This window comes from Macrobrachium rosenbergii, chromosome 21 (genome assembly GCF_040412425.1).
Source record: "Macrobrachium rosenbergii isolate ZJJX-2024 chromosome 21, ASM4041242v1, whole genome shotgun sequence".
Taxonomy (NCBI): Eukaryota; Metazoa; Arthropoda; class Malacostraca; order Decapoda; family Palaemonidae; genus Macrobrachium; species Macrobrachium rosenbergii.
The window spans coordinates 10333174-10354249 of NC_089761.1; the positions used below are offsets into that span (position 1 = coordinate 10333174).

At 36.4% G+C, this 21076-nt stretch overlaps 1 pseudogene; it reads left to right on the top strand.

Moving 5' to 3' along the window:
- The window catches only part of LOC136849386 (uncharacterized), a 37052-nt pseudogene that overhangs the window by 13847 nt on the left and 2129 nt on the right, over window positions 1-21076 (top strand).

A 21076-nucleotide genomic window follows, 5' to 3' on the forward strand; every position in this document is an offset into this window, starting at 1 on the left:
GGGCTTCTGCCTGGCAAAGTAGATGGAGAGTTATGAGGTGCTGCACGAAACTGTTGAATGCAGCTGAGGTAGAATTTACAAATAAGGCAAGGCAAGAGAATGAGAACGGTGATGTACAGGCAGAACTTAGAAGTTTAGACTCAGAAGAATTTTGGGGTAGACTGAAGGTGCTAGAGTCAGAAGAAAACTTACTTAGGCTGCAGATACAGGCTGATAAAGAAAAAGAAGAGAGAGATAAAGCAAGAGAAGAAAGAGATAAAGTAAGGAGGCAAAAAGAAGAAGAAAGAGATAGAGCAAAAGAAGAAAGAGATAGAGTAAGGAGGCGAGAAGAAGAAGAAAGAGAAAAAGCAAAACATGAAAGGAAGTTGGGAAAGTTAATCAGAGGTCGATCCTTACGCTCGTAAAACCTGTATAATTGGCATCCAAGGTAATGTAGACCTGTGTTTGATGCAGCAAGAGTACAGAAGTTAATTCCAAAATTTACAGAAGAAGCTCCAGATGAGTTTTTTGATCACTACAAAGTGGTTTCAGGTATGATTAATAGAGGATAAATGGCTGGTTTTGATACAGAGTGTTTCATTGGTAAAGGAAGAAGTGCCTACTTAGCCTTATCAGCTGATTTGGGTGTAAAGAGTGCCTGCGGTACCAAACACAATGTGCTATAGGTTTACTTCAGGATGACCCCGAATATTACAATGAAAGATTCAGACTTTAAGAAGGACAAGATGACTTTCTTTGATTATGCTCATAAAGTAAGGATGTTTTAAACGATGGCTGGAGGGTGCTAAAGTTGCTAAGTCTATGGACGAACTTGAAGAATTAGTGGTCTATAGAGCAATATCTAAGAGGAATTCCCTTGGAACATATAAAAGAGCTTCTATTAGGAGAGAGAGAGAGAGAGAGGTGAAGAAACTTGACAAAGCTGCTACCTGAGTGAGGATTACAACCCATTATCCAGCAAAGAAATTATAATGGCAGGTACCAGAACCATCAATTCACAGGTTATAGGTCCTGAACAATTTCTTAAGAACAGCTGTGAGAAATCCCTTTAATAATTATACCAGTACAAAGCCAGATGGTGCCCCACAGCAGTGAATGTTAAACCTGCCCTCTAGTCTATTCTCAAGACAGGTGCAGAAAAATTAATATGGGGTTTGCCACAAAGTGTGAAGAGTAGGACATTATAGTCGGTGACTGCTGTAAAGTGTACCAGCAGACTAAACCAGTTGGACAGGTGACAAGAGGTAACCAGGTAAAGCCAACTACGAGGAACAATGGAAAAAAATGAAACCAGACAAGCAGAGTGCTTAGCAACCAGTGCATCATGAAAAATTAACGTAAGAGTTTTTTTTTTTTTAGCCCAGTAACTTTAACTTTTGTTTACTTTTTACCGTTAAATGAAGGTTTGGGCTGTTCTTTTTCCCCACCGCGCGCCGGGCGCTTCGCTTGTTACTGGTAACACACCCATGTGGGATAATTTTCTTTTTTATTTTCATATTTTTGAGTTGTTGGTGATTCAGCGCGAGTGTGGGGTGTACAGTATGTAGATCTTCTGTTCCCGTGGCGTTTCGGCCCAGTTGTCTGAGCGAGAGGTTCCGGCTTCTGCATTTTTGAGTCTTGCCGTTGCTCGCCCCTTTGTCTGCTTTGCGGCGTTTACAAAAAGTGTCACAGCTGATTCAGCTTTACTGCTTCCGTTTCGTGGGTATTAACGATTCGTCGTCTGCGTCTGCCCTTTTGAGACCTGTGCTGCATGAGGGTACAGCCATCACTTATGGTGCAAGTTTTGATCACAGCGTTCACCTCTGTTGTGGAGCGTTACAGCTTACCTCCGGTAAGTGTAAATATTGATAGTGGTATTTTGTGAGACTGTTGACGCTGTCGTGCTACGGACACGAGAATTGTTGGTGGCGAAATCAACTTCATTGTGATCTGGGATGATTGTAAGGAGACTTACCTCTGGTAAGTGCATATGCATTTTAAAGGTTTTTCATTGACGTTTGATGCTGTCTGGTGTTATAGACGCTTCGAGCTGCTGATGGTAATCGGCAGAATCATTCATATATTCTACGGCGTTGATTTGTAAGGTCTCCCCTGAAACTCGTTCTCCGCTCCGTTTTCTATAAGGGACCTTCCAGCCAATTTTGAGGGCTCCGCGACCGAGGTCGTCGTCACGGTCATCGGAAGTGTTCTGCTGTTGAATTATGTAAAAATGAGGCCAGTCGGCATTAATAACTTATTATTATTTATTGTAACATTTGTCTGGCAGGTCATATACCATGCCTTAGATTTTGTTTCTCAAGGTTGTATATTTGTATTTGTATAATTGGTTGACCCAGGTCACACATATGCCCTTTATGCACCGGGCCTTCATTCAGATAAGGCCGCGGTCCTTTTAAGGAAGTTGTATATATTTTTTTGTCAATAAATCAGTCTCATTGTTCTGTCATTGTATTTTTGGACAACCTTATAGGATTTTATATACTGTATATGCAATTTTAGATAAAGACTATATGTTATTATTGTAAGCTTAGGTTAAGGAATTTGATTGTTATAATTAGAGTTATGGTTATTTTTTCCTATCTTTGCTCTGTATGTTTGTGTTTTTTTTTTTGCCATCGTGAGTTTGTTGTTTTTTCCTTTCTCCCTCTGTGACTTTCCCTCCTCCTGTCGGTATACATGTTAGCGTAGGCGAATGGGGAATGCTTGTGTTTTTGTTTTTGTAGTTGAATGTGGTTTCTAGCCCCCAACCATCATTTACGGCTTTCTTATATTTCAATAATAAATACTGTTATTTTAGAATAGTTCGGGTTTTTCTTATTCCTCTTTGAGTGTACAGTGTTTTGCTGAGGATCCTAACTTTGTGGGTTTAACAGCCCTTTTTGAAGTCATTGGTTCTTTTGAAAATCTGCCTATAAGAAGAGTTTGTTTAAGGAAAGAACAAATCCTTTTTCATAAAAAATCAGGGTATTCATACAACCTGGATCTGGTATGTACAGTATATTAATTTTGTTATTTTTACACTAGATGTGTGTAAAAGGGGATACCCTATGGCTGGTCTAAGGCTCTGAAAATTTATAGCAATCATAATAATTTTGATAATTTATAGTGAGCAGGAGGCCACCATAACAAGTGGAAACGCAATTTCCAGTAGTGAATGGCTGAACAGTGAGGAGGCTTTTAAACCATATATCTATGAAGGTATACGACAACTCCCTCTTTGAGTGTGCAGGTGCCAGTGAAGATATTACGTGATGCAGGAAGTAACCATAGTGTGGTAGTTCGAGGTGCTTATCCACAGTTGGAGAAGAATCTCACCGGAGATTGTTATTTTAGCGGTATAGGGAGGAGAGGAAGTAACTCCTAATGGTATGCTTCTCGTTTGCATTTGTCATGTGAATTAGTGACAGGAAATACTGATTTTGCAGTAAAGGACTAATTTAGCTGTTGAAGGTGTGCATGTTTTACTGTAATGAAGTTGGTGGTGTCCCCTTCTTTCTGTCTTTGTCCTGTAGTGACAGAAAAACCGTTAAGGATTAGTCCTACGATAGAATTAATAGTAAGAAAACCTCACCTATTTCCAAGTTGTGTAACTACTCAGAGCATGAAGAGAACTGGAGCGTAGAAGTGAAGAACTGAAGATTTACCTGCACCAGAAGGATCTTTGAGCTTAGAAGAGCTGTTCCAGGAAAGTGAAGTTTCCCCTAATGTCAGTACTGAAGAGATTTCCGAAGAAGAAGAGAATCCTATTATTGGTAAAGAGACTCCGAGTAGTCAAAGTGTTCCTGAAGACAGTAGTGAAACTACTGAAGCAGAGTTAACAGATATTGAGAGTTCAGCCCTTGAAGTTGGTCAAGTGACTAGAGAGAAATTAGTGGAACTGCAGAAGAGGGACAACAAGCTGCCGATCTGTTCTTCAGAGTTGTTGAACAAGAAGAGATGCAACAAACTTCTACTCTGTTATTATTCAAAGGATGGATTGCTAATGAGGAAGCATCGATCTGCAGATACACCAGGAAATGGGGTGAATAGGGGAATATCATCAAATCTTGATTCCATATCCATTGAGGAAGCAAGTTGCAGCAGAAAAGTAATGAGGCTGACATATGGGAATCAGGGAAGACTGTTGAGAAGGTGATGAAGTATTTTTTTTGGCCTGGACTACACAAGGATTTCAGCAAATTTTGCAGGGAGGTCATACATGCCAGATAGCTGGAAAAACCTCAAATGAAACCATTCAAAAGCTCCTCTACAACCGATAGAAGTTAGAGGAGAACCCTTTAGCAAGGTGATAATAGATGTGGTTGGTCCGCTTCCAAAAACAAAGAAAGGACATGAATATCTGTTGACATTAATGTGTCCTGTAACAAGATATCCTGAGGCGATTCCTGTAAGAAGTATAAGTGCAAAGGTAATTGCTGAGAAGTTGGTGGAATTTTTCTCCAAGTTTGGAATTCCAGAAATTGTACAGAGTGATAGAGGAACGAACTTTACCTCAAAATTATTCCAGGATGTGATGAAGTTGCTAGGAGTGAAACAACAGTTATCTACTGCTTATCACCCAGAGACTCAAGGCGCTCTTAGAGTATTCCACCGACTTTGAAAAGTATGCCAATCAAGTACTGTAATGAGTGGAAGAGAATGATGTTATTTATCCTTACTTCAACAGTACGGAGGTTAAAAATGCTTATCAAGAAAGTATGGGATGTTCACAAATGAAATGATTTTCGTCGAGACGCAGAGAGGTCCGTTGAAAATCCTTGCAGAGAAACCGAAGAAACTCATACAGGAAGTCCACAGGAGAATAAGTGAAGAACTTGAGGGAAAAAGTGTGTTAGAAGAAATTAGAAAATTCTTTAGAAAATTTGAAGATGTCAAAAGAAAATGAAAAGAAAGTATGATGCTAAGACTAAGCTAAGAAACTTTAGTGTTGAACAGCAAGTTCTAGTATTCTTACCAGTGAAAAGGTTTCTTTACAAAGCAAACATGTCCTTTAGGATAACAGAAAAGTTATGACGAATCCAGAGGATCGAAACACCAGGAGAAGGAAACGACAGAGGAAGATACATGTAAATCTTTTGAACCCTACTCAGAAAACTAGAACCAGGTTATGCCCATAACCCAAAACACCCCAGATACAGAGGATGATGATGGTTACGAAGTTGGGAGTTGAAAAACAAGATGAACAATTCTCTCAGTATTAGAAAATTTAGAAACAAACTAAAACATCTAAATGTTGAACAAAGCAAAAAAATTTCCACTGTATAAGATCCAAAGTTTCCCTGAAATTTTTACAGACATACCTTAAGTTTAATTGACTTCTGACAAAAGTAAGAGATTAAGATCAGAGAAGATGCTAAACTATCTCAAGCAAGAGTTTATCGTACCACCCTTTCATCGAGATGTTTTTGAAAAGAAGCGAATATTTGTTGCAGTATGATTGGCAGAGCCTATTTCAAGTCAGTACAGTTCTTGTGTGTTAGTGCAGAAACCATTGCCTTCTCTGCTTAGGATGTGTACTGATTATAGAAACTGAATTCCATCAGTGTAGCAGATAATTATCCCTTACTCCTTATTGATCAATTACTTGATAATATTTCATAGCGCTTCTGTTTCCTCTTCTTAGAGTAGAGGAAAAGAGTTACAATGATTTGTGAATGTACTTAGAGTTTATTGCCTATTCTGTGCAAGTTTTTCAGCCATAATAATTTCCCTGATTGTTTGTATAATTTTGTTGTGTAAAGAGAGAGAACATTTTTGGAGAGAGTAGTGTAATTGTAGATTATTTATCCTGTTCCGAATTGGTGGATTCGAACCCGGGATAATTGATCTTCTAGGGGGAGGAATATTATAAGGTGTCATAATATATATAACCATTCTACAAATATTATATATATCTCTGTGAAAATTTTGATGTTTTGTTTGCAGATTCGTCATTTGTTGTAAACGGATATAATTTTAAAATGTCTTTTTCTTACAGATAAATTGTGTACCATGTAATTTTAAAATGTTTTGATATGTTTTTCCATTTGTTTGATATATTAATACGTATACTGGGAGTTATGAAAACGAATTCCTAGCGTATTGAGCGTTAGCGCCAAACAGAGAGAGAGGGTAAGGTTCTTATTGTTTACCTGCAATATTTACACAGGTGGTGTGTCCAGTAAGTCACCCTTGGAGGAAGGCAAAGATCCCTCTTGACTTATCGTGATAAGCTATCAGCCAATTGGCGAATTCCCTATTATGCATTTGTTCTGTATGTCTAACCCATGTTTATTAGCTGTGTCTGTGCCTATTATCTTTTCATAATCTGATAAAGAGAGAATGAGTGAGTAAAGAGAGCTGGAGTTGACACAGCCTGGATGCTTAACAAGAATTTGGTCCAAAATATCTTTTCTGCTTCTAAATCCCTGAACAGGAAATGTCAGTCATTGGATAAAGAGCTCGCATAGCTCTCCCTTCTGGGACTTAGTTTCAGCCGTATATTCCATAATTACACAACGATACCCTGTATGTATAATGTATGTATACTATGTATCATATTCTTGGGAGGGCTTTGAAGATAAAAGTAGTGCTGAATGAGTAGCTGACTGGGGGTCAGGAACAGAACCTGCTGGAAATAGGTCCTCTCTCTCTCTCTCTCTCTCTCTCTCTCTCTCTCTCTCTCTCTCTCTCAACAACCCATTCATATATGGGTGTTATACTGAGGGACTGCTTTACTGTCTAGAAGTTTTGTTAAAACTCACCTGCTGGGAAGTGTATTCATTTTGTAAGAGGTGATATGAAATATTGGCTCTGAAAAGCATTGTGTAAAGTGCAATTTGCATCACCAAAGAAAGGTAATTTAAAGTTTACTGGTTTTATTGGCGTTAAGAGTTGCTGCATTTGTTCTAGGTGAGAGAGAATTATTATTTTGATAAGAGATGAACATACTCTTATTGTGAGTTTTAATGTCTTGCTTACACTATACATCATTGTATGTCGTGCGTGACGGCAGTGTTAACTATGAGAAATCTAGGAAAGACGAGTTTAACTTTTTTTTTTAAAGTGAAGGTGTAATCTTTTAAAGGACTGATATAATCTTTAAAACATTAGGTTGCTATTGGTATATTTCCATTTTTGGCTATTATGTTCTTATATGTCTAAAAGTTATTATGTTACTACAATTTTATAATTACTGGCTGTGTTTCAAAAAGTTTTGTGTTGGTGATTACTTAGCATTTGTTAGTGCATATTATTATTGAGATTTTCTAGAAAATATATATGTGGATTCCAGTCAGTGATATTTTGGTTAACATTTCTTTTGAGTTTGATTAATCAGTTGTATGTTTAAAACTTGAGTGATAGTTAATGGTTTGAATCTTACCTAACCAAATTGCTTTCTTAGTAAAATAAAGTTTTGTGAATTAAACTTGATTAAGAAATACTTAAATCTTATACTGTTGTCAATTAATAATAAATCTTTTGAGATTGTGAACTCTGCATATAACTTTTGAACTTAGAAATAAATTTGCTTGTTTAAAGTTTAAAAAACTCAGCATTTCATTTTGACCACCAGTAAATAGGTAGGAGAAATTTCACGAATGTGTTCATGAGTGATGCATCTGTTTTGACCATCTGAGACTTATGGTAGGTAAAATAGAAACCAGAGAGAGCAGTTACAGTAAGCTGTTATGATATCCATTGTCCACTAGTCTGGATGAGTAATCTTATTAATTGCTGACCAATCTACAACTTGATGTAGTTACATTGATTTCCTCAAGTGATAAGTAAGTTTTATGGGATCGCTGTACCATTAGAGATTCAGTCAAACTATCTTTGTTATGAGGTTTCAAGTATCTGGTCGATGTGAGGTAACTTTTTGGTATTATTATTTGTGTAATAACCAGGTGCTTGATCACTTCGTGACAATATATATATATATATATATATATATATATATATATATATATATATATATATATATATGTGTGTGTGTGTGTGTGTGTGTGTGTAGTGAGAGTATATATATACATAATATATGCATACATATATATATATTTTCATGATGTTGCCTTGTAATGATATCTCCTATAATTTTGACATATTTACTTTTTCATGTGTTATGTTTGATGATAATGGAATGTTGAAGTGTCATATTTAGTTTGGCCTCAGATCTCAAAAGAACTAATGATTGAATAACTTGATAGCGTAATTTAGAATTGCTAATACAATTTTAATAGTAACGTAATTTAGAACGAATATCTTTCTTGGTAAAAGCGTAGTGTTTGAACACGTGTGTGTGTCCACCAAGGCTTGTTTCATTTCAGTTGTCATCAGTTCAGATGGGAGAGGGAACGCTTTCTGCCTTCGGGTTAATGATGACAGCTGAAAATGAAATCATTCGCCCATACGCCGGAGAGAGACGAAAGTGATTTCGACGCGTTTCCATGTCTGTCACGTATGCCACTTGGAGAGAAAGAATAAGCCGGTCCTGATCAATTACGTCAGGTTTCGTGTTACGCGTCAAACGCGTAGCTGATGACGTAATCCTTCTTCAGAAGCTTTCCATTGTATCTCGCACCCAAAAACGCTTTAATGACGCCACTTCGTTTTAGAACTTTTGTATCTCGCACCCGGAAGTGCTTTTTAATGACATCATGTAATTGTTTCACGTGTTACTGGAATCCTAAAATCTATTTTATTCTGATTTCTGAGACTCAGTTGAATTGGTACCTCTCTCTCTCTCGTTCTTAGAAAGAGATTACTTCAACGTAGTGTTTTGTGGTCACATATTAACATATTAACTTTTAAGATCTGAATTTAGCAGTTATTTTAGGGGCTTGTAACGCTTCGCCTGGTAAAAAGTGTGTATTGTGTCACGCAGCTGCAGCAAGTGATTTACAAAGTATGTTTTCACAAATTTGTGTTAGTAACGTGAATTTTACTTATTAATGTTCTCATGGTATGATAAGTTAGAAATTTTGAACAAGTGAAATCATTATTGATAAATCTTATGTGTATTTTTGTGTTTTTCTATTTACAATCTGTTTATATTTTCACATTTTTTATGTTTGTGATGTAACATTTATTTACATAGCATTTTAAATATTTCTTGGTATAATTTAACATTGCATACGTAATTTAACATTGCATATTTGATTTGATATCCATGTTTAGATTTTCTTTAATCTTGAGTAATTCTTGATAGTTTAAATTTTGCTTGATTAATTTAAATTCCTGATAGTGTTTTTGTGGGAATTAATTTTGTTTCATAATTTAATTCAAGAGTTAATTGAGTGTTGTGTTATTTTCTAAGTAATGCAAATTTTTCAGGTTGTGAATTCTAATTAATTAGAATTTAATTATAAAACTTGAATTTAAAAATAAATATTTTGTATTTAACATTTTTAGAAAAACAGTGTTTCATTTAATGATCAATTTGTTAAATGATCACTGTGTGTGCATAAGGCAAAGTGATAAACATGTTTTGTTCTTTTAGTTTTGCTAAAGTGAATTAAGACAAGGGAAAAACAATTAGAGCTTTTTTACGGAGCGTGATGTCTTTCGCTTCCAGAAGATTTCTAGTTTAATTCTTTGATGTACTCACACATATTCTGATGAACTAGTTTGGATTTTTTCAAGTAAATAAGTTTTTCTTAAGGATCACTACAGTTACCTTTAGAGTACTCAGTCAATAATTAATGCAGTGAGAGTTCAGTATCTGACTGAAGTGAGGTATATTTTTGAATCTTACATTGTTAGACAACCAGGTACTTGATACACATCGTGACATTATATTGTTTGGTGCCCAGAGACCTGAAACAAAATAAATTACTCTTGGTTTATGGTTTATACTGGTGGTGTTAGTGGTATTTCACATTTTGATGTGAGAGTGACCACATAGTTATTTGCTTTGTATTGTGAATTATTTAGCCGTGAGTAACTTAGAGAATATGGCTCTGTTCAATGTGTTCAGAGGTTTTAGCAACTCCTTCCATCCAAGAGTTATCTGAATCCAACCTGACTAAGGCACAGGATTGCTTCAGCAGGCAAGCTGTGGGCCAATGTGTCTAGTGGTATGATTAAGGCACAAATCAAATATATTGCAATTCAAGCATTGATGGACTCTGGTAAAATAGATGAAGAGTTAGGAGAGGCGCAAGAATTGTTGAATGCAGCTGAGGCAGAATTTACAGATAAACATGAGCAAAAGAAAGAGAAAAGTGATCATAGGCTGAAAGAGAAATGCAAGCAGAAAAGAGAAAGAGAAGATAGAGAGAAAAGTTATAAGAAAAAGGAAAAAAAGAAGAATAAAAGCAGAAGAAGAAAGAGTAAGTGCTATTTGAGGAGAGAAAAAGAGCAAGACATGAAAGGGAGATGGAGTTAATAAAAGCCTGATCCACATTTACCTGTAACACCTCATCTAACCTTTACTCAAGGTAATTCAGACCCTGCATTTGATGTAGTAAGAGTGCAGAATGACTCCAAAATTTACAGAAGAAGCTCCAGATGAGTTTTTTAATCACTTTGAAAAAGTGGTTTGCGGTATGGGGTGGCCAGAGACAAATGGTCGGTCTTGTTACAGAGTGTTCTCATTGGTAAAGGAAGAAGTGCCTATTTAGCCTTATCAGCTGATCAGTGTAAAGAGTACAAGGCACTGTAAACACAATGTGCTACAAGTTTACCAGATGACCCTGAATATTATAATGAAAGATCGATCTTTGAGAAAGGATGACAAGATAACTTTCTGGATTATGCTTACAAAGTAAGAAGATGTTTTAAACGATGGTTGAGGCTGCTAGTTAAAATTCATGGACGAACTTGAGGAGTTGTGGGTAGTCCTAGAACAATATCTTTAGAGGAATTCTGAACACATAAGAGCCTATTTAAGAGAGAGAGAGGTTAAGAAACTTGACAAAGCTGCCACATTGAGGAAGATTTTAATATAATTTCTAGCAAAAGAAATTATAATGTCAAGTACCAGAACCAACAACGCACAGGTTTCAGGTCTCATCCAAATTTCAGGAACTTTGCAACTGGAAATCCTTCTAGTGGCTATGCCAATACAAAGCCAGGTAACACCCCTCAACAATTAAATGTTAAATCTTCATCATCCAGTTTGTTCTCAAGACAGATTCAGAAGACTAATGTTGTCTGCTACAAGTGTGGAAGAGTAGGACACTACAGTCGAGATTGTTATCAGACATAACAGCAGACCAAAACCAGTTGGTCGGGCGTGGTTAAAGGTAACCAGGTGAAGCTATAAACTACGAAGAGCAAGTGTGGAACGACTGAGACGAAACAAGCAGTGTGTTTAGCAACCAATGGAAATGGAACTTCAAGCAGTGAGTGGCTGAGCAGCTTGGAGGCTTTTAAGCCATATATCTATGAAGGTACGCTGACAACTCAAGGAGGAAGTGTGCAGGTACCAGTCAAGGTATTACGTGATACGGGGAGTAACCATAGTGTGGTAGTTCGTGGTGCTCACACACAGTTGGTGAAGAATGTCACTGAGGTCAAAGATTTCATAGCAGAGGAGAAGAGGTAACCCTATATGCCGCTTGCATTTGTCCTGTGAATCTGGTGACAGGAAATGTTGATTTTGCTGTAAAGGACTCACTAGCTGTTGAAGGTGTATATGTTTTTACTGTAATGAAGTTGGGGTGTACCATTTGTTCCTGTCCTATAGTGACAGACAAACCATTAAGGATTAGTCCTACGGTTGTGATTTAGAGAAGAAAAACCCCCCACCTGTTTCCAAGTTGTAACTACCAGGAGTATGAAGAGAACTATGTCTGCAAGTGAAAATACTGAGGATTTACCTGCACCAGAAGAATCAAGTGACGGATCTTTAAGCTTAGAAGAACTGTTCCAGTCAAGGAACATGGGAAGAACATCTGAAGATATTAAGAAAAGTGTTCAAGAAACTTTGGGAAGCAGGAGTAACAATCAACTTACAAAAAACTGAGTTTGGAAAGGCAACTGTACAGTATCTAGGATTTGAAGTTGGAAAATGCCTTCTCGCTCCTATTGATGCTAATGTAGAAGGTATCTGTAAGGCTACCCCTCAAGCTACAAGTTTCCCCTAGTGTTAGTAATGAAGAGATTTCCCAAGAAGACGAGGATCCTGTTGTTATTGAAGAGACTCCGAGTAGTCAAAGTGTTCTGAAAAGATAGTAGTGGAAACTACAGTGGAAGCAGAGTTAACAGATATGGAGAGTTCAGCCTGAAGTTGGTCATGACAAGAGAGAAGCTAATGAAACTGCAGCAAGAGGGATACAACGTTGGCTGATCTGTTCTTCAGAGTTGTTGATCAAGAAGAGATGCACAACCTCTACCTGTTATTATCTAAAAAGGAAGGATTATGTTAATGAGAAAGCATCGACCTGCAGATATACCAGGAAATGCTGAATGGGGTGAATATCATCAAATTTTGATTCCATATCCATTGAGGAAACAAGTTGTAGCAGTAGCGCATGAGTCTGGACATATGGGAATCAGGAAGACTGTTGAGAAAAGATTATGAAGTATTTTTTCCTGGCCTGACTTCACAAGGATGTTAGCAAATTTTGCAGAGCGGTCGTACACATGCCAGATAGCTGGAAACCGAATGAAACCATTCAGAAAGCACCCTCACATCCCATGCTAGAAGTTAGAGGAGAACCTTTAGCAAGGTAATTATAGATGGTTAGCTACTGAAAACAAAGAAAGGAAATGAATATCTATTAACATTAATGTGTCCAGTGACTAGGTATCCTGAGGCGATTCTTGTAAGAAGTATAAGTGCAAAGGTAATTGCTGAGAAGTTGGTGGAGTTTTTTTCCAAGTTTGGAATACCAGAAATTGTGCAAAGTGATAGAAGAACGAACTTCACTTCAAAAATTATTCCAGGATGTGATGAACTTGTTAGAGTAAACAACAGCTATCAACTGCTTATCATCCAGAGACTATGAGCCCTTGGAAAGGTTCCATCGACATTGAAAAGTATACAACTAAGTATTGTAATGAATCAGGAAGAGAATGGGATGCTGGTTTACCTTTAATGTTATTTGAAGTTAGGAATGCTTATCAAGAAAGCATGGGATGTTCACCAAATGAGATGATTTTTGGTCGAGACATTAGAGGTCCATTGAAGATTCTTGCAGAGAATTGGGAAGAAAATCAAGAGGAAATCCAAGGAGAATATGTGAAGAACTTGAGGAAAAGGCTAAGAGAAATTAGAAAATTCTCTTTAGAAAATTTGAAAAATAAGTCAAGAGAAAATGAAAGAAAAATATGATGCTAAGACTAAGCCAAGAAATTTAGTATTGACAGTAAAGTTCTATGTTCTTACCAGTGAAAAGATTTCCCCCTTTACCAATAAGTTTCAAGGTCCTTATAGATAATAGGAGAAGTTAAGTGATCAAATCTATGTGATTGAAACAATTAGGAAGAAGGAACGACAGAGGAAGATATGATGTGGAATCTTTGAAACCTACTTCTCAGAGACTAAAACTGAAACAGTGTCAATAACACAAACAACTTCATCTACAGAGGGCAATGACGGCTACGAATTGGGAGCTGAAAACAAGATGAACAATTCTTCAATATTAGAAAATTTGGAAGATAAACTAAAACATCTGAGTATTACAAAGTAGTGAATTGAGTGAAGTGATTCAGTGTTTCTGAAATTTTTTGTAGATGTACTTCAGCGCACTTCCAATTCGACAAAGCATGAGATAAAGATCAGAGAAGATGGAAAACCTTTTAAAATGAGAGCTTATCGCTTATCACCGTTTCATCGAGATGTTTTGAAGAAAGAAGCTGAATATTTGTTGCAGCATGGATTAGCAGAACCCAGTTCAAGTCATTATAGTTCTCCTTGTGTGTTAGTGAAGAAACCAGATGGCTCATTTAGGATGTGTACTGATTATAGGAAACTGAATTCCATCAGTGTGGCTGACAATTATCTCACTTTATTGATCAATTACTTGATAATATTGGGCAAGCCAAATTTGTTTCAAGATAGATTTCTGAAAGGATATTATCAAATTCCCTTAGATGAGAATGCTGTTGCCGCTACATTACTCCTTTGGACTGTATCAATACACTGTTTGCTGTTTCATCTTCGATGAATGCACCTGCAACATTCCAGCGAGGATGGATCAACTAGCCTACTAGGATCATTAGAAGGAGGTGTGCATAATTTTGATGACATTGTGATCTATTCTATCACATGGGAAGAACATCTGGAGATATTAAGAAAAGTGTTCAAGAAACTTTGGGAAGCAGGAGTAACAATCAACTTACAAAAAACTGAGTTTGGAAAGGCAACTGTACAGTATCTAGGATTTGAAGTTGGAAAATGCCTTCTCGCTCCCTATTGATGCAATGAAGGTATCTGTAAGGCTACCTCGTTACAAGGAAACAGCTACAAAGATTTTTGGGCATGGGCTGATTTTATCGCCATTCTGTCCAAATTTCTCAGCCATAGTATTCTAACTGACTTAACTAGTCCTAAAAAGAAAGTTTGATTGAATTCAGAATGTCGCAAGAATCATTTGAGAAGGTTACGCTTTCTACACACACTCAAAGCCATATTAACTTCAAGACCAGTGCTTCAAGTCTAGACTTTAATAAAAAGTTTGTGATACAAGCTGATGCATCCACTTTGAATTGGAGCTGTTCTATCAAGAAGATGACAACAAAATCTTCCATCCAGTATGTTTTATGTCTTCAAAGTTGAAAAAAAGCACCAGAAAACTTACTTCAAATAATCGAAAAAGAAATATTAGCATTAATCACAGCATTGCAAAAGTTTGAAGTGTAAGGTGAACCGACCTAGAATGAAGAAATTTTAGTGTTGTCGGATCACAACCCAATCTCGCCATTCATCAATAAGATGAAAATAATAATATGAGACTGACCAGGTGGCCCTTATGCCTGCAACCAAGTGCGCTATGTTAAACACATTTCAGAAAAAGATAATGTCATAGCAGATTGGCTTATCCGCTGTGAATCGCTGGATTCAAACCCGGATAAGCAATCTTCTGGGGAGGAATTTCATGATGTTGCCTTTGTAATAATGTGATATATCCTCCTATAATTTTGACATATTTACTTTTTTCATGTGTTATGTTTGATGATAATGGTTGTTGAAGTGTCATATTTAGTTTGGCCTCAGATCTCAAAAGAACTAATGATTGAATAACTTGATAGCGTAATTTAGAATTGTTAATACAATTTTAATAGTAACGTAATTTAGAACGAACATCTTTCTTGGTAAAAGCGTAGTGTTTGAACACGTGTGTGTGTCCACCAAGGCTTGTTTCATTTCAGTTGTCATCAGTTCAGATAAGAGGGAGCGCTTTGTTTTGGGTTAACGATGACAGCTTTCGAAAACAAACGCTTGATTCGTCTCCATACGTGGCTGAGACGAGTGATTTCTAATGCTATTTCATGTTCAAGTCTCGTATGCCACTTGAGAGAAAGAATGCTGTCCTGGGATCAACTACATCATGTTTTGTAAGATGCGTTCAAAAACGTTTTGCTGATGACGTAACTTTCTTCTAGAAGCTTTCCATTGTATTAACTCGCACCTGTAAAAACGCTAATGACGCTACTCTCGTTTCTAGAACTTTGTATCTCGCACCCCAAAGTGCTTTAATGACATCATGTAATTGTTTCACGTGTTCTGAACTTGCAATCTATTTCATTCCTGATTTGAGACCAATTGGTACCCTCTCTCTCTCTCTCTCGTTCTTAGAAAGAGATTACTCTTAACATAGTGTTTTGTGGTCACATATTAACATTAACTTTTGAGATCTGAATTTAGCAAAGTTATTTAGTTTGTAACGGCGCCTGGTAAAAAAGTGTGTATTGTGTAACGCAGCTGCAGCAAGTGATTTACAGAGGTTTTCACAAATTGTGTAAGGTAACGTGAATTTTACTTATTAATACCATGGTATGATAAGTTAGGAAATTTTGAACAAGTGAAATCATTATTGATAAATCTTATGTGTATTTTTGTGTGTTTTTCTATTTACAATCTGTTTATATTTTCACATTTTTTATGTTTGTGATGTAACATTTATTTACATAGCATTTTAAATATTTCTGGTAAGCAATTTAACATTGCATACGAATTTAACATTGCATATTTGATTTGATATCTCATGTGTTTAGATTTTCTTTTAATCTTGAGTAATTCTTGATAGGGTTTAAATTTTGTTGATTAATTTAAATTCCTGATAAAGTTTTTGTGAATTAATTTTGTTTCATAATTTAATTCAAGAGTTAATTGAGTGTTGTGTTATTTTCAAGTAATGGTAAATTTTTCAGGTTGTGAATTCTAATTAATTGTGAATTCTAATTATAAACTTTGAATTTAAAAATAAATATTTGTATTTAACATTTTTAGAAAAACAGTGTTTCATTTATTGATCACCAGTGAATAGGATTGATTAAAGGCATAAGGCAAAGTGATAAACATGTTTGTTCTTTAGTTTTGCTAAAGTGAATTAAGACAAGGAAACAGTTAGAGTTTTTTGATGGAGGATGCCCTTTACTCTAGAAGATTTCTAGTTTAATTTTTGATACCTCACACATATTCTGGATGAACTTAGTTTGATTTTTCAAGTAAATAAGTTTTTCTTAAGGGAAAAACTTATTTACTGTTATGAGAGTTCAGGTATCTGACTGAAGTGAGGTGTATTTTTGAATCTTGAGATTAGTTGTGTAATAACCAGGTACTTGATACACATTGTGACAATATATACTGTATACATATATATATACTTGTATATATACATATATATACATACTGTATATACACATGCACACACGTGTATATATATATATATATATATATATATATATATATATATATATATATATATATGTGTAATTTCAACTCTCCCTTCATGAAGCAATATCAATATATGTGTAAGAATGTAAATATTTAACTTTCTGAATTCATAATAAAATTTATGCCCATTGTTTATTTTCAGTATCCATTAAAAGTGTTGAATAGCGAAGTTGTGGTAAATAATTGTTCCCTTGACATTTCTCTCACTCGTCCCTTGGGTAAGCTTTAACCTTCCTTTGACTGAGTGGTCTGCCCCGAGGCCTTAATTCCAGGTGCTGCCTTTTAGAGATTAACCTTTGCCAGCACTGGAGTGACTAAGAAGAGAAAGCAAGCCAGCCCATAGCAACTGGCCCGAGTGCTAGTGCCATGACACCTAGGCAGGCATGACTGACATTGTGCAAGGTGGCCTGGCCACCAAATGCCACGTGCGATCCCTCTATGGAAAATGGAGTACCAGTGAATACAACGCCACCTGGAAGGGGCAGTAATCTAACTCAACTTGCCAAAGGGCGCCACATCGGCAGATCGCGCGAGATCAGAGACGCGGATACCTATCCAGGACACTTGTAGTCCTCTGTTCTTCGAGCTGCCCCCTTGTTCTTCTCCCCACGCGGCTGGTCTAGAGAGCGAATTGCCCTGGGAAGAGCCTTTCCCCTATCCTGCCTAATACGCTAAAAGTGCGACGCTACAGTGAAGGCAATCATAAGGGCTAATTTGAATTCAGCCTTGCTCTGAAATAGATCTTCTGTCAAATAGGTATGTCTGGATAGGGAGGGATTTTTGCCCAGCCAAATTTCTATAATTCTCGACTTTCTGTGTGCCAGCTTTCTTCCCTTGTGAACTTTTTTTCAATTGGTAATCAGTGATTAAATGTCCCTTTGCTTAAAAAGTTACCATTGCTGAATTTAAACAAGTGAATTTAAGTGATTTAATAAGTGAATTAAGTGCCTTCTCCAGTGTTAGACTTTGTTCATTTGCTTGTTATGCCTGCATGTTAAGTTTAATAATCAACAAAACTCTCTCCGCCTTTTCAGGAGATTACTATTTCTCAAGTATGCACCACCTCTGCCTTCGCACCCTTGTTACCAGTTCACCAAATTCTCTACATCCAAGCTCCATTGTGCCTCGACAGCTAATTGTGCTTAATTTGGGATACCAATCCTGAAAACCCATTTACAGTTCAGTCTAATTGTTCCTTTGTCATTTTAACTATAATCAATTATGTTTTCCCCTGTAATCCTTCATTATTGAATTGTGAGTCCCTTTGAAACTTCAATTGTATTTATTTCTTATTTTACTTTTTGTTTAAATAAGCCCCTAGAATTTACTCCTGTCTTATTAGGCCTATCCATTTATTTCTTAACAAATATATATAAAGGCCACTGGAAGATAATAAGAGATTTCATTTATTATTATTATTCCCCAGCTCACACTTAAATAATATATATATATATAGTATATATATATATATATATATATATATATATATATATATATATATATATATATATATATATATATTGTTACAAGTGCGAGGTGGGGAATAATAATAATATTGAAATCTTACCTGGCCTTGAGACTAAGAGCTCGCTACTTGTAATTTACAAGAGGAAACAAGAAATGGACCAACCTGGTGCTGCCTGGGAAAACTGAATGACAACTGATAAATTCTCTCTCTCTCTCTCCCTCTCTCTCTCTCTCCCTTTCCTGTTAAGATAATTGCTTCAATTACATTGCCCAGCATTTTTGACATTTTATATTTCACTCAATTTCTCACCCTCCATACCTATCGGGGCTGAACTTGACCTCAAATGGCATTGGGAGTGTTACTATTCATCTCAGCACTGAAAACTATGGATTGTGACACTAATATCTGTCATTTTTTATTATTTTTACATGTCATCCCCTTCCGACCCCCTACCCCTTGGTGCCAGTGACGTCTTACCTTTTTAACAGTACTTTTTCCAAATAGTAAGTCATATGTATACCAAGTTTAGTTGAAATTGCTCAATGCCTTTCAAAGTTGGTGCTGTAACATACACAAATACATCCTTTTTATGTTTATATATGTATATGTATATATATATATATATATATGTATATATATATATATATATATATATATATATATATAAGTGAGGCATATATATATATACACACATATGTGTGTGTGTGTATATATATGATAGATAGATAGACAGAGATATATCCACACTGCACAGTATGAAGGACCTTTCTCTGTATATATATATATACGTATATAATCTTATAGGTACGTTGTATGTCTGTAAGAGAACTGAAGTGTTCTCATTCAGAACAATAATATTGTGGTTCTGCTGCTCTTGAGAATTGTGGCCCTGTTTCACCATATACAATATTTCATGTTGACATGTGGGTAAGCATTCCAGATGTGGTCATCCTGTTTCCTGAAAACCCTTACCTTGGCAACATCTATTGATTTCAAGTTTACGAGTTATTAACTACGCGCTATTCAAGCTGTTATTTCTTTGCAAGTGAGCACCCGAGCGTGATGAAAGTTTGCTTGGAGATGTTATTTAATTTTGACAGTGATTTGTTGGCAATCGATTTGAGGAAGGAGATTCGCCATATAGGCCTAGTTAACCTCGGAGGCTTCGGTGACGTCAGTTGGAATTAATGGCGGTGTAGAAACTTTCCTAGGTTCCTCGACGACCTTTGGGCACGACGCTCAAGGAGAAAAAGGTGCAGTCCACCGTTTGCGGTTAAGCTCCTCGCCCACTGCACGCCAGTGATTGGTTAGTTTCAGAGGGGTGGAATGACGTCACACCAGTTAGCAGTCCAAAACGATTACCAGTACGGATTTGACTCCGTTAGGTCATGTTGAGCTACATATCAATTTCTTATAATCTGAGGCAATGACAGGGTATGGATCTACACGTCAATTTCTTATATTTTGAGGCAATGACAGGGCATGGACCTACACGTCAATTTCTTTTACTTTGGGACAATGACAGGACATGGGCCTCACGTCAATTTCTTATGCTTTGCGACAATGACAGGGCATGGGCCTATACGTCAATTTCTTATATTCTGAGAGCAATGACAGTGACAGGGCACAGACCTACATCTTTTCTTATATTCTAGGGGCAAGCTGACAAAGGCACTTGGACCTACACATCAATTTCTTGTATTCTGAGGCAATGACAGGGCATGAACCTACTTGTCAATTTCTTATATTCTGAGGCAATGAAAATTTGTGGACCTGCAAATCAATTTCTTATAGTCTTAGGCAATGAAATGGCATGAACCTACGTCAATTTCTTAATATTCTGAGACAATGACATGGCATGAACCTACATGTCAATTTCTTATATTCTGAAGGCAATGTTGGAAATGACAACTTTTAATTAATATAGTAGTTTCAACTCACTCCGCGATAAATAATGTATAATATAAAGTGGAATGTACACGTATAAGCAAGTGCACCTGCACATACATGGCCATAGTAATTGTAACGCCACTTATACCACAGAGAATAAAAGTAAAACTTATGAACACGTAGCCGATGCACACACAGATCAATCATAGGACTGCCCCAGCCTTGCACACAACTATCAAACTGCTCTCAATGAAATATATTGAAAATATATTTACAAAAGGGATCACAAATTATATTACTATGATGGTGAATATAAGGCTGCTGTGCCATTTCTACGAAGATGAAGGCTATGGTAGGAAGGCATCATAAGATACGTAACGAAATAAGAAAAAATAAATGATAGCTGAAAAATTTATGTATGAGATGATCCAAACCAGTCTGCGAGTAGCCCATGATATTCATTTGCTTTTGGGAGCATTCTTGTAGATTACCCTGTTGGACAAAAGGATACACGTCAGGGTTGCCAACTGGCAGTTTTCACTGCCAAATTTGCTGATTTTTGGCAGTATAGTGAGCGTTTGGCAGTGGAAAACAGTGAATTGGCAGAATATCATAAAGGGGCTCAAATTTGGCAGTTTCAAATAAATTCTGGCATTGAATCAATGAAAATATTCTAATCATATTCTTTATTATTTCTATAAATGAGGCAGCTAATATTATCATAATATACTTGACATCAGTAATAAATCATGTCAAAATTCCTAAATCTGAGAAATTATATTTCTTTCTTAAATCTAAAATCTAAAAAAAACTGCCATTATGTAAGTCGGATAGTTTATGTTCCATACGCGTACCATACCATCTACTGTACTGTAACTGTCCGTCCATACGGT